This window comes from Bos javanicus, chromosome 28 (genome assembly GCF_032452875.1).
Source record: "Bos javanicus breed banteng chromosome 28, ARS-OSU_banteng_1.0, whole genome shotgun sequence".
Classification (NCBI taxonomy): domain Eukaryota; kingdom Metazoa; phylum Chordata; class Mammalia; order Artiodactyla; family Bovidae; genus Bos; species Bos javanicus.
In genome coordinates, this window is record NC_083895.1 from 17866246 (window position 1) to 17881541 (window position 15296).

The following is a 15296-nucleotide window of genomic DNA, read 5'->3' on the forward strand; positions in this document are numbered from 1 at the left end:
TACAATGATCAGTTTCAAAAAAAGATAATTTAGCAAAAAGGTGTATTTCAGTACAATGTAATTCTGTACAGGAAAGAGAAGGAATACACAATTAAGGAAAAAACTGTATAACATTAAATTTGGCTATTAAAGATCATGTTTATAGCTTTTAATGGATGACCAGAGGCCTTAAAATTGCTATGTTATTTTGATTTCATTGGCTACATTTAAAAGGACGATGTATCATTTTTAAGTGACAATGGTTACCATAAATGGGAACTCACATCATTTGCAACAGCTTACATTTATGGTCGAAATGTTGTATGTCAACTTAAAAAATGTGCAAAAAGGCAAATAGTTTTTCAAAATTATTTTAGGAGATAGAAAGACTACAGGCTTAGAAGTTCATATTAATGTACTTAAATGAAGACACTATTCACAGCCTAGGTTTCTGTACAGTTCTCTTTCCCATACCCACTGCCTCTCACAGCCTTTGTTTTTTTATTTTTATTGTTGTTCTTCTTCTTTAACTAGACTAGTGTGTACAGCTTTCTGATTGCTAAGCACATTGCATTTAAAATGACTTGAAGAGACTACATATAAATACAAAAGATCTACTGTAGAAAATATCAATAACATAAATAATTCCCACATTGAGAAAATACAGGACTTCCATGCATTGGAGAAGGAAATGGCAACCCACTCCAGTGTTCTTGCCTGGAGAATCCCAGGGACGGGGGAGCCAGGTGGGCTGCCGTCTACGGGGGTCACACATAGTCAGACACAACTGAAGTGACTTAGCAGCAGTAATAACAGCAGTGATACAGTGGATAAGAATCTGACTGCCAATGCAGGGGGCACTGGTTTCATCCTCAGTCTGGGAAGATCCCACGAGTCGCGGAGCAACTAAGCCCGTGTGCCTACACTGTAGTGAGCACGTTCTCTAGAGCAAGTGCGTACCAATATCGAGCCGGTGCGCTACAACTACTGAAGCCAGTGGTTCCGCTAACTACGGACGCCACACTTTAGGGCCAGTGAACCTGCCCACTCCAACAAAGAACCATCCTCACTCTCTGCAACTACAGAAAGCCCGCACAAAGCCACAAAAGCACAGTGCAGTCTAAAAAAAACAAATATTATCTTTAAAAAAGAGAAAATACAATTTCTAAAACAATAATCCTTAATTTTCCTGCTTAATACAGTAAGTTTTATAAGATGTTTTATAAATTAAAGTACTTATAAATTAATGCTTTAATTTATAGATGTCTATAAATTAAAGACAACTTTAAGCTGTCTAATTTAATTTGCTCAATTTAAAAACACTAAAACTTAAATAAGAAAATAATATAAAATACACTTGAAAACCACATCACAAAGAGGTCAGTTATAAGTTCTTTTAATAATTTAAGAGAATCCCAATAAACATTCAGTTCAGTCATTTAGTCGTGTCTGACTCTTTGCGACATGGACTGCAGCACACCAGGCCTCCCTGAGCATCACCAACTCCCAGACCCTACTCAAATTCATGTCCATCAAGTTGGTGATGCCATTTAACCATCTCATCCTCTGTCATCCCCTTCTCCTGCCTTCAATCTTTCCCAGCATCAGAATCTTTTCCAAGGAGTTGGTTCTTCACATCAGGTGGCCAAAGAATTGGAGTTTCAGCTTCAGCATCAGTCGTTCCAATGAATATTTAGGACTGATTTCCTTTAGGATGGAACAATAAACGTAACAGCTTTAAAAAAAATTCCTGGAATTGGACCACTTAATACTGAACAGCAAAGATGCAACAATGCCAAGAAAATCCTGCAAAAGATGATGAAGTTGAGGGGGCTACCTATCACAGATAATAAAACATAAAGTCTCTCATATTAATACAGGCTAGTACTGACACATGGATTAGGTAGACCAATCAAGCAAAATATGAAATCTAAAATTAATTCCAATTACAAATGCAAATAAAATATTTCATAAGGATTGATTCTCATGGGAGGGAAGAACATTTTAATAACCAGATAGAAAAAATATAAAACTGAATCCATACCTTATCTCATACACTAAGATAAATTCCAATGGATCAGAAATTTAAACATTAAAAAAAAATGAAACCATATTAATACTAGAAAAAACAGTGAATTCCTCTATGGCCAAGGAATGGAGAATACCTTTCTAATTATGATTCAAACTCTAAAACAATGAGACAGAGAGATAAATTTGATTATGAAATATAAAAATAAAAACCAAATGGCAAGAAAAACTACAAGAAAAATAAAATGACAAAATGGAAAAAGTCTTTACAAGTTTTATAATAAATGATCTGTTCAGTCACTCAGTTGCATCCGACTCTTTGTGACCCCAGGGACTGCAGCACGCCAGGCATCTCTGTTGTTCACCATTTCCTGGAGTTTGCTCAAACTCATGTCCATTGAGTCAGTGATGCCATCCAACCATCTTGTCCTCTGTTATCCCTTTCTGCTCCTTCAGTCTTCCTACCATCAGGGTCTTTTCTAATGAGTCAGGTCTTCGCATCAGGTGGCCAAAATATTGGAGCTTCAGCTTCAGCATCAGTCCTTCCACTGAATATTCAGGATTGATTTCCCTTAAGATTGACTGGTTTTAATCTTTTTGCTGTCCAAGGGACTTTCAAGAGTCTTCTTCAACATCACAGTTCAAAAACATGAATCCTTCAGTGATCAGCTTTCTTTATGGTCCAACTCTCACATCCATTCATGACCACGTGAAAAACCATAGCTTTGTCTAGATGGACCTGTGTCAGCAAAGTAATGTCTCTGCTTTTTAATATGCCATCTAGGTTTGTCATAGCTTTTCTTCCAAGGAGCAGTGTCTTTTAATTTCATGGCTGCAATCACCCACCATCTACAATGATTTTGGAGCTCAAAAAAATAAAGTCTCTCAGTTTCCACTGTTTCTCCACCTATTTGCAATGAAGTGAGGAGACCAGATGCCATGATCTTAGTTTTCTGAATATTGAGCTTTAAGCCAACTTTTTCACTCTCCTCTTTCATTTTCATCAAGAGGCTCTTTAGTTCTTCACTTTCTGCCATAAGTGGGTGTCATCTGTATATCTGAGGTTAGTGATGTCTCTCCCAGCAATCTTGATTCCAGCTTGTCCTTCATCCAGTCCAGCATTTCTCATGATGTACTCTGCATAGAAGTTAAATAAGCAGGGTGACAATATACAGCCTTGACGTACTCCTTTCGCAATTTGGAACACTCCATTTTTCCATCTCTGGTTCTAAGTGTTGCTTCTTGACCTGCAGACAGGTTTCTCAGGAGGCAGGTAAGGTGGTCTGATATTCCCGTCTCTTGAAGAATTTTCCACAGTGTGTTATGATCCACAGTCAAAGGCTGTAGCATAGTCAATGAAGCAGAAGTAGATGTTTTTCTGAAATTCTCTTGCTTTTTCAATGATCCAACAGATGTTGGCATTTGATCTCTGGTCCCTCTGCCTTTTCTAAATCCAGCTTGAAAATCTGGAACTTCACAGTTCACGTACTACTGAAGGCTGGCTTAGAGAATTTGGAGCATTACCTTGCTAGCATCACATCAAACTCATGTGAGATGAGTACAATTGTGCAGTCGTTTGAACATTCTTTTGTATTGGCTTTCTTTGGGATTGGAATGAAAACTGACCTTTTCCAGTCCTGTGGCCACTGCTGAGTTTTCCAAATTGCTGGCATATTGAGTGCAGCACTTTCACAGCATCATCTCTAAGGATTTGAAATAGCTCAACTGGAATTCCATCACCTCTACTAGCTTTGTTCATAGTGATGCTTCCTAAGGCCCACTTGACTTCGCATTCCAGGACGTCTGGCTCTAGGTGGGTGATCACACCATCATGGTTATCTAGGTCATGAAGGTCTTTTTTGTACAGTTCTTCTATGTATTCTTGCCACCTCTTCTTAATATCTTCTGCTTCTGTTTGGTCCATACCATTACTGTCCTTTATTGTACCCACCTTTGCATGAAATGTTACCTTGGTATCTCTAATTTTCTTGAAGAGGTCTCTACTCTTTCCCATTCTACTGTTTCCCTCTGTTTCTTTGCACTGATCACTGAGGAAGGCTTTCTTATCTCTCCTTGCTATTCTTTGGAACTCTGCATTCAAATGGGTATATCTTTCCTTTTCTCCTTTGCCTTTCACTTCTCTTATTTTCTCATCTATTTGCAAGGCCTCCTCAGACAACCATTTTGCTTTTTTGCATTTCTTTTTCTTGGGGATGGTCTTGATCACTACCTCCTGTACGATGTCATGAACCTCCATCCACAGTTCTTCAGCACTCTGTCTATCAGATCTAATCCCTTGAATCTATTTCTCGCTTCTACTGTATAATTGTAAGGGATTTGATTTAAGTCATACCTGAATGGTTTTAGTGGTTTTCCCTACATTCTTCAATTTCAGTCTGAACTTGGCAATAAGGAGTTCATGATCTGACCCACAGTCAGCTTCCAGTCTTGTTTTTGCTGACTGTCTAGAGCGTCTCCATCTTTGGCTGCAAAGAATATAATCAATCTGATTTTGGTATTGACCATCTGGTGATGTCCATGTGCTGAGTCTTGTCTTGTGTTGTTGGAAGAGGGTGTTTCCTAAGACCCGTGTGTTCTCTTTGCAAAACTCTATTAGCCTTGGCCCTGCTTCATTCTGTACTCCAAGGCCAAATTTGCCTGTTACTCCAGGTGTTTCTTGACTTCCTACTTTTGCATTCCAGTCCCCTGTAATGAAAAGGACATCTTTTGGGGGTGTTAGTCTAGAAGGTCTTGTAGGTCTTCATAGAACTATTCAACCTCGGCTTCTTTGGCATTAGGGGTTGGGACATAGACTTGGCTTACTGTGATATTGAATGGTTTGCTTGTAAATGAACAGAGATCGTATCCTTTTTTGGTGAGATACAACTTTCTCCTGCTGATGGTTGTTCAGCAGCTAGCTGCAATTTTGGAGTGCTTACAGGAGAGGATGAGCACTTGTCCTTCTACTCTGCCATCTTGTTCTGCTGTTTTGATCATAAATGATGGGACTATACATTTTATATATGTGTGTGTATGTGTGTGTGTATATATATATAATGTCCTAAAAATAGAGGGGAAAAGGACAAATAATCATACAAAAAATGGGCTAGAAAAAAAATAACTGAAAAACAGGTGAAATGGCTGTTAATCATATGAAAAAACCCTCAATATTCTTCATAAGGGCAGTGAAAACTAAAACTATGTAGATACTAATTCTTTTATCTATTAAACAGGTAAAAACAATGTTCGATGACGTGCTTTGTAGGTAAGGCTATGAGAAACCAATCTTTCTAAAAATGTTGGGGAAACACAAAATACTTAATACAGCCCCTTGAAAGGGAACTAGGCAATAATTAGCAAAATTACATATTCATTTGTTCTTTGACCCATCGATCTTGTTTTAGACATTAATTTCAAAGATACAGAGGCAAAAATATGAAAAGACATACACTGGTCAAAAAAAATGAGAAGACAAGGAAATTCATGGAAGGACTGTTATAAAAGCAAAAAACTTGGAATGATACAAATGTTAATGAAGAGGTAACTAAACAAAATTATAGTACCTTCTCACAATGGAGTTCCCCACAGCTCTGAAGTTATCTCAGGAATATCTTATTAACTCAAAAGGTAACATGGATAAAATGTGTATAGTAGGCAAGCTTATATTAAAAAAAAAAGGCTGAAAATATATACATATATACATACACACATACACACACACCAAAAATGGTCTATTATGTTAAAAAACAATGAAAAAGCTTAAACCATAAACTTAAAATTATAATTAAAGGCGAAGGGAAGGAACAGAGTACAAAGAAGATGTATGTCACATAATTATAAAATTAAACTAAATTTTAATGCAGGAATTCCTAAAAATCAAAAATGATACAAATGAATTTAAACATGTGGCCAGTTGGAGGTCTAACTATACAGAAAGAGACTATGCTAAGTAATTTTAAAACAAGAAATTTGTATATCCTAAGTGAGATATACACAAAGATAAAGAGAATTTAGGAACAAAAATACTTTATTGGAATCATTTGTTGACCTGGTATTGGTAGTATTGGTATTACTACTTTGAGACTGTTAAGTGTACACTGTGGAATAAATCAAGAGGATAATTATTTGATACTCTAATACTATCATTTCTGGGGCCTAGAAAACTGATTCTTGGTGATGAAAAAAGAGATACAGCTGTAAGACTGAAGCAGACAAGTGAACTAATTTGTCCTTTTGAAAACTTCCTATATATGAACTATACCACAAGATGAGCAAACAAGGAATGTAAGGATTTCTCTCTTGATAGAAATATTTCTGCCCCCAAAAATGAATTATGCATTTTAAAAAGAACAATGAATTCTTCAATCAAAATATCAGCATTGTGCACTTCCTAAAAAGTAATGGTCTGTGCATTTTTCCTCAATAAAGAGATAATCAAGCATTCATTATTTTGCCTCCATATGGAAGAACATAGCACACAACCTATGCAGAAGTTCTACCAATAGAAGACAAAAAAGAGAGGAAGATCTGAATCTGACAGAACTTCTAAATCCAACTGCCAATTTAATAAAAGTAGTATAAAATAAAATTCAATGATACCACCAAATGCCATGAAATCAGGGGATGCAATCAGTAAACAAGTGACTTGGTTTCTTGAACAAATACATTGGGGATAGAGATGGAGAAAACAAACAATAGATTAAAAGAGATACCAATCACACAATGTATGCATCTTCTTAGGATCAGATTCAAAAACACAATTTTAAAATATTACGATAGGGACTTCTCTGGTAGTCCAGTGGTTAAGAATCTGTCAATACAAGGGACACAGGTTCAATCCCTGGCCTGGGAAGATTTCACATGCCTCAGAGCAGCTACACCTGTGTGCCGCAACTACTGAGCCCCTGCTCTAGAGCCTGAGAAACGCAACCACTGAAGCCCTCGCGCCTAGAGCCTGTGCACCCAAACAAGAGAAACCACCACAATGAGAAGCCCGTATACTGCAACTAGAGAGCAGCCCTGCTCACTGCAAGCAGAGAAAGCCTGCATGCAGCAAGACCAAGTGTAGCTCCCAAAAATAAATATAAATATATACGTGTCTATATATATATATATATATATATATATATATATATATATATAATGATATTTAGAGGCAATTTTCATGTTCTGGTTAATTTAAGAAATTACTCTGTGTGTGATTTAAGTTTTAAGTGTCATTTAAGATTTAGATACTATAAGCGAGATTAGAATTTTTTTAAGTATAGCTAATTTACAATATTGTGTTAGTTTCAAGTGTACAGCAAAGTGATTTAGTTATATATTTTTCAGATTATTTTCAATTATAGGTTATTATAAAATACTGAATATAGTTTCCTGTGTATGCATGCTCAGCTATGCCTGACTCTTTGTGACCCCATGGATTGCAGCCCCCCAGGCTCCTCTGTCCATGGAATTTTCCCAAGAATACTGAAGTGGGTTGCCATTTCCTACATCAAGGGATCTTCCCAACCCAAAGACAGAAGCCACGTCTCCTGCATTGCAGGTGGATTCTTTACAGCTGAGCCACCAGGAAAGCCACTGACCCAGCTGTGCTATACAGTAATTCCTTTATATAATTCCTATATATAATATACAGTAATTCCTATATATAATTATATATATACTAGTTGTACCTGTTAATCCCATACTCAATTTAAACTTCCCAACCCCTCTTTTGGTAACCATAAATGCTTTATTCTTTGTGAGTCTATTTCTATTTTGTATATAAGTTCACTTGTATCATTTTTTTAGATTCCATACATAAATGACACGATATTTGTCTTTCTCTGACTTACTTCATTTAGTATGATAATCTCTAGGCCCATTCATGTTGCTACAAATGACAGTTTCTTTTTTTAATTGTTAAAATTCTTCTCTCTCAGAGATACAAGGAAAATAATGTAGGGCTCGAAAGTTACAATGCTTAAATTTTCTTCAAAATAAATGGGTGGGGTATAGATGCAACCAGATTAGCCATGTGTCTATACTTGTTAAGGTTAGGTGATAGGTAAATGGGAGTTCACTCTACTATTCTGGTTAGTTTTTATATGTTTAAAATTTTCCTACAATAAAAAACTAACCAAAGCTTTTGGTTTCTACTTCCAAACAGCAAAAGTATTTTTGATGAACACTTTCTAGCTATGAGCCCTTCTTCAAAACTAAAACACTACAAATCTCTTTTTGAAAATATATGGTATTACAAATATCCTATATTAACACATATATGTGGAAACTAGAAAAATAGTGCAGATGACCTTATTTACAAAGCAGAAATACAGACACAAATGTAGAGAACAAATATATCAATACCAAAGGTCAAATGGGTGGGGTGAGAGGAACTGGGGTTGACACATGTACACCATTGATGCTACATATAAAACAGACAACTGAGGAGAACATACTGGGAAGCACAGGGAACTCTACTTCACACACCGTGGTGTCCTAAATGGGAAGGGAATCTAAAAAGGAGGGGACATATGCATATGTATGGGCTGATTCACTTTACTATGCAGTAGAAGCTAGTAACATTGCAAAGCAACTGTACTCCAATAAAAATTAAATTTTAAAAGATATATGGTTTTATTATGAAATATTTCAAAAACCATTAAATAGAAATAACAAAACCAACAGCTATGTTGCTACCACCTACTATAAAATATCAAAAATATTATGTTTCCCAAAATTATATTCCCCTTCTGTCCACTTCTCTCTGCCCTCTCCAAAGGTTACCACTATTTGAATCCAGTGATAAATGGTTCCACATATGGAAACTGGTCTTCAAAGAGAGTTCTCCAATGAACAATATCTCTAGGTGGTCAAGCCCCCTGTGTAAACCTTTGAATTGGGGTTGGCCATATCACTTGCTTTTCATCAGTAGAATGTGGTGAAACCGGTACTATGTGACTTCCTAAGGGATCCATCATAAGAAGCCTTGAAACTGACTGACTTGAAACTGACTTGCTTGAAACTGACTTGCTTGAAACTGACTTGCTTGAAACTGACTTACTTGAAACTGACTTGAAACTTCCACCTGGCTTTAGTACAACACTGGCTCTCAGGTCCCTCCTTTTTGGAGCCCAGCTGTTGCCTTGTGAAAAGTCCAGACCCCACGGGAAGGCCATGCAAAGACAGAGCTCTCAGCAGAAAGTTAGCACCAACATCAACCATCAGCCACATGAGCCAGGTGTCCTGGAAATCTAGAGCAGCAGAGCCCTTATGCTTCCAGCTGACTCCCAGCCACCATCTGCATTAGAAATCCCAAGAAAGCTGAACCAAGTCAATTAACAGAACCACGAGAGGTAAGAAAAAAGGCGATGTTTTAAGCCACTAAGTTTGCAAATAATTTTTTTTTTTACACAACAGAACACTACTCGTCTATACTTTTACTACCTATTAATAAAGTAAAATACTCTAATGGAGGAAATATTCATTGTAAAAATACCTACTATATTTATGGATACTTCTCTACTACTGCACTTGTCACAAAGATGAGATACCAGACCAGGGGTCCACAGATACCGATGTATGCACCAAATCTGCCTGCCTTTGTACAGCCCAGCAAGCTAAGAATAATACTATGTTTTTAAGTGATAGGAAAAAACAAAAGAAGAGTACTTTGTGACACATGAAAATTATTTGAAATTCAAATTTCAGTGTCCTAAATAAAACTTTTTTGGAACACAGGTATGCTCACTGATTTCTGTATTATTTATGAACGTTGTCTTTTATTTTGGCTGTTTTGAAGATGCAACAGCAGAACTGAATAGTTGCAACAAAGACCCTACAGGCAGTAAAGCCTAAATATTTACTATGTGGACCTTAGCAGAAAAAGTTTGCCAACCATTGCCATAAACTTATTTACCAAATTCATCTCATGGAGCAGAGAAACACATTAAAGTAGATGAGAAATAATCCATGGACACCCTAAAATTGACCCACAGGAACAGGCAGAGACTAGCCTTTAAAATAGCATCAGGCAAAGTCTAGTAAGAAAAACAGAAACAATTATTCCCCTACCACCAGATACATTTATCAACAGATTAAAAGAAAGATTGGGCTTCCCTTGGTGGCTCAGACGGTAAAGAATCTGCCTGCAATGCAGGAGACCTGGGTTTGATCCCTGGGTTGGGAAGACCCCCTGGAAAGAACACTGAAATTTGAAGATCCCCTTCCTAGGTGGAGCTAGCAGCAAAGAACTGCCTGCCAGTGGAGGAGACATAAGAGATACGGGTTCTGTCAGGGTGGGGAAGATCCCCTAGAGGAGGGCACAGCAATCCACTCCAGTATTCTGGTCTAGAAAATTTCATGGACAGAGGAGTCTGGCAGGTTACAGTCCATAGGGTTGCAAAGAGTCAGCAAACACGACAAGTGACTTAGCACAAGCACAAAAGAAAGACTGGGGGAAAAGGAGAATGTGTTTTCAAGATCATCTGAACTCTTTAGTCACAGAAAAATAACAGAACAGCTCCTAAAGAGTATGTTAACTACAGCTTCCTTCCAGAGTAAAACAAGGTCAAATTGAAATGGGGAGGCAAGGAGGGAGGCGAGGAGGTTCACTGGAAACATTTTGAAGTTCTACAAAATGGCCGCATTTATGAAGTACTCTCTAGGGCTGAATATTAAAAAGCCCTGAAATGCCAATAATTTCCCAGATATTTACAAGCATTTGGGCCCATATAATTGTAAGACAGACATTACCTGATTATTCTTTTACTATTAAACTTTGACGTTTCTCATATGAGCTCTTGCGAGATTCAAGCAAGATTCCAAGACAACTTTGGTTTTGGAATTTAATCTGTAAACCAGTGGATCCCAATGAAGATACTATAAAAGTTTATAGTAATAACAATAATGGTGAAATCTGGAATACTATTATCTCCATTTTATTAAGGATTAGCAGAGTTAAGTACAGTTGATTCTTGAGTAATATTGGGTTAAGGGTGTCAACTCTACAGTTGAAAGTCCATGTAATTTAGACTCGGCTTTTCATATATGCAGTCCTTCTCTGTCCAAGCCAAATTAGATGGCTCAGACGGTAAAGTGTCTGCCCATGATGCAGGAGACCCGGGTTCAATCCCTGGGTTGGGAAGATCCCCTGGAGAAAGAAATGGCAACCCACTCCAGTACTATTGCCTAGAAAATTCCATGGATGGAGGAGCCTGATGGGCTACAGTCCATGGGGTCGCAAAGAGTTGGACACAACTGAGCGACTTCACTCACTCACTCACTCTCTGCCCAAGGTTCTACATTTCTGGGTTCAGCCAACCAGGGATGTAGTACTGTAGCTTTACCACTGAAAAAAATGTACATATAAGTGGACCCATGCAAATCCATGTTGTTCAAGGGTCAACTGTACCTGCTCAAAGTCAGAGAATGAACACATGGCAGATTCTGACTTCAACGCCAGAGTCTGGGCTCTCAACCCCTATGCCTTCCTGCTTTTCCAAAGTTAACAGTGAATAGCCAAATAAATATAAGCCTAATAACATGCAGGTGGAAACAAAAGTCAAAAATATGCTGTTAAGCCTCCAAGAAGCTTAACAACACAGTATCGTTAATGTCAATGTCAAATACAGTATTTTTATCATTTTATTTCACAACAGTATTAGTTTTGTTTCTTTTTTTATACTACCTCAATTTAATATTAGTTGAAATTAAAAAAAAAAAGTCAGCTCTAGAATGCATGTTAAGCAATGCTGATTGATTACTTAGCCTGCATAATGAGCAGAAACCAACATATGCCTAAATTCTGAAAGATAAGTATAATTACACAGAACACAAGTATCTAGAACACAGAGCTATTACAAAGACCTTTAGCCTAAAACTCAAAAGAAAAGATAACTTCAGAAAAAGTAATAGATTATGGTGAACTGAGAGAGATATAAAGAATTTTAATAAGGTTGTCCCCCTGACCTTTTCCAACAAAGAAACTCTATAAAAAGGAAATACAAAGACCATTCAATGAAATGAGTATGAATGAAAGAAGGAATCCAGATACATTAGAAAGTGACTGCTGCACTCAGATTTCACATTCATTTTAATTTGGGAAGTGGGGCAGCGAGTAGTCGTGCATTTTCCCCACAAAATAGGATGCACAGCGTACCTATGCATCCTGCAGCAGGCAGCTCCTGTGCAAGCACAGCAGTCACAGGGATGAGCGCTCACAGGTGCTGGACCGGGGCATCGTGATAGCACCTTCCCACTTGTGTTTTCTACCACAGGTTCTTAAGTTCTGACTCTGCAGGAGTGTGAATCCTGCTTCCCTCTCCCTCACATTGTATTTTAGACTACACTCTAAAAATACACCCTGGTGGCTCAGCCATAAAGAATCCACCTGCAATGCAGGAGACCCGGGTTCGATTCCTAGGTCAGGAAGATCCCCTAGAGAAGGGAATGGCTACCCACCCCAGTATTCTTACCTGGACAATCCCACGGGCAGAGGAGCCTGTGGGCTACAGACCATGGGGTCGCAAAGAGTCAGACACGACTGAGCGACCAAGCACACATCAATATAACTGGCTTAATAAAACTTTAGGTGTTCGTGGATAATAAGTGCATTTTTCCTAGGCCTTGTTTGTTCTCAAGATTGCACACTAATTATTGTTTCTGGGGGGACAACTGTTCAGGTTTATTGGCCTAAATTAACAAAATCAAGTCAAACCCTTGAAGAACATACAATAAATACTTAAGAGTAAATAAACTCAGGCCTGTAAACTCATTTGTACTTGATACTCACTGAAATATTTTGTACATACTTCAACTCTATGTTTGAAATCAAAGAAAATAAAAACTGTTGTGATACTAAGGAGATGCAAACAAAGGCAATATTTATAACAATAAATCTTTTTTTGCCACCTCACCAGGCATGCGGGATCTTAATTCCCCACCCAGGGATCCAACCTGTGCCACCTGCATTTGGACTTCAGAGTCTTAACTGCCGGACTGCCAGGGAAGTCCCACAACAAATATTCTTGAGTGTGAATGTATGTGTCCATATATATACACTCATATATGTATCACATATATATAATATATCAGACCAGATCAGTCGCTCAGTCATGTGCGACTCTTTGCGACCCCAGGAATCGCAGCACGCCAGGCCTCCCTGTCCATCACCAACTCCCAGAGTTCACTGAGACTCACGTCCATCGAGTCAGTGATGCCATCCAGCCATCTCATCCTCTGTCGTCCCCTTCTCCTCCTGCCCCCAATCCCTCCTAGCATCAGAGTCTTTTCCACTGAGTCAACTCTTCGCATGAGGTGGCCAAAGTACTGGAGTTTCAGCTTTAGCAAATGTGTTCAGATATGCATTTCTCCACAAAATGTTCCAGGAGTTCAAAATTAAGGTTTACTACAATGTCACATTTGCCAAAATAAAAACACCTTAATGTTCTAGTCAGAATTACTACTATAAATAATTTGGATCATGTAAAATCAAATGTCAGATTACTGAGGTTCTAAATAAAATTATTAGCAAATTACAGTATATTATTTCATCTTTGAAATCTGAACCCTCAAAAGTCAATATGAAACTCTACATATTAAAGAGGGTGTGTTAACCATTCACCTTGAAACCCAGGTCTTCACATTTCAGTTGACTTAAGACATTGCTTACCTAATTAATATATACACAGTATGGAGCAGGAAAGAAAAATTAAAAAGCCCAAGTCTAAACTTGCTAAACAGACTTAAGTCTAAAATCATGGAGTTGGGACTTTCCTGGTGGTGTAGCGGTGAAGACTCCATATTCCCACTACAAAGGACATGAGTTTGATCCCTGGTCAAGGAGCTAAGATCTCACATGCTACATGGTGTGGCAAAAAAAAAAAAATGTTTTTAATTAAAAAATAAAGTCACAGAGTAAAAGTGCTATAATGATTAGTAGGATGTGGCAGAACCACAGACACCCTGACTTGGGCCAGCTTAGAAAATTTCGCTGAAACTTAACAAAACACAATTCTGATAAAGTTAGACATGATTATAGAACTGAAAATGCCAATTTAAAAATATTCAAGTAGATATCAGAATAATTTCTCTGCACACAATGACTTTTTAAAACCCTAGGAATTTGTACATTCTGCTATTGGAATTTTCTTTCCCAGTCATAAACTCTATCCCAGAAGTTTTACGATATGTAGCTCTAACTTTGGCACTGTCTAGAAACCCAATAACCTATATTCTAACTTCCACCTACTTTAGAACTTCTTTTGCTGCTACTACACCTGACAATCCAGCCTACCTACATAGAAACTCCCTCTTTATGTCAAAACAAAAAAAGGGGACTGTAATTCAATGCATTTCATATTTTCAAAATGCCAGAGTTACAACATTTAAGGTGGGAAAAATAAAGCCTATAGGAAGGGTCAGCCAAAACAGAAACTCACAGAGGAAACTGCATTTGAGATAAGCTTTGAAGAGTGAGTAGAATTTTGAAAGCTAGAGATGGTGTGAAAGCTGGACTTTTCAGTTAAAAACGATGGCATGAGCTCTCACCACCAGGCAGGAGTGCCATCTTTCTTGGTGGGAGCACAATTCTATTGACTAAGCCAGCATTGATTTAGAATTTGCTGGGTCTCAGACACTCTTAACCATATTATTTTTACTGAAATATAGTGGATTACAATGTTGTGTTAATTTCTGCTGTACAGCAAAGTGATTTAGTTATATATGTGTGTGTGCTCAGTCGTCTTTGATTCTCTGCAGCACTGTGGGCTGTAGCCCGCCAGGCTCCTCTGTCCGTGGGATTCTCCAGGCAAGAACACTGGAGGGGTAGCCATTCCCTCCTTCAGGGGATCTTCCCGACCCAGGGATCAAACCTGTGTCTGCCACGTCTCCTGCATTGCAGGTGGATTCTTTACCCACTGAGCCACCTAGGAAGACCCTTGGTTTGTATATATATTTATATTCTTTTCCATTATGCTTTAAATACATATATTTTATATATTCTTTTCCATTATGATTTATCATAGAATATTGAATATAGTTCCTTGTGCTATACAGTAGAACTTTGCTGTTTAGTAAACAGTGAAACAGTGTCAGACTTTATTTTTGGGGGCTCCAAAATCACTGGAGATGGTGACTGCAGCCATGAAATTAAAAGACGCTTACTCCTTAGAAGGAAAGTTACGACCAACCTAGATAGCATATTCAAAAGCAGAGACATTACTTTGCCACCAAAGGTCCGTCTAGTCAAGGCTATGGTTTTTCCTGTGGTTATGTATGGATGTGAGAGTTGGACTGTGAAGAAG

The 15296-nt window shown here is 37.9% G+C and overlaps 1 protein-coding gene across 3 annotated transcripts in view; it reads right to left on the reverse strand.

Moving 5' to 3' along the window:
* The window catches only part of ANK3 (ankyrin 3), a 749200-nt gene that overhangs the window by 703930 nt on the left and 29974 nt on the right, over positions 1 to 15296 (reverse strand). The gene's annotated exons all lie outside the window — the stretch shown is intronic.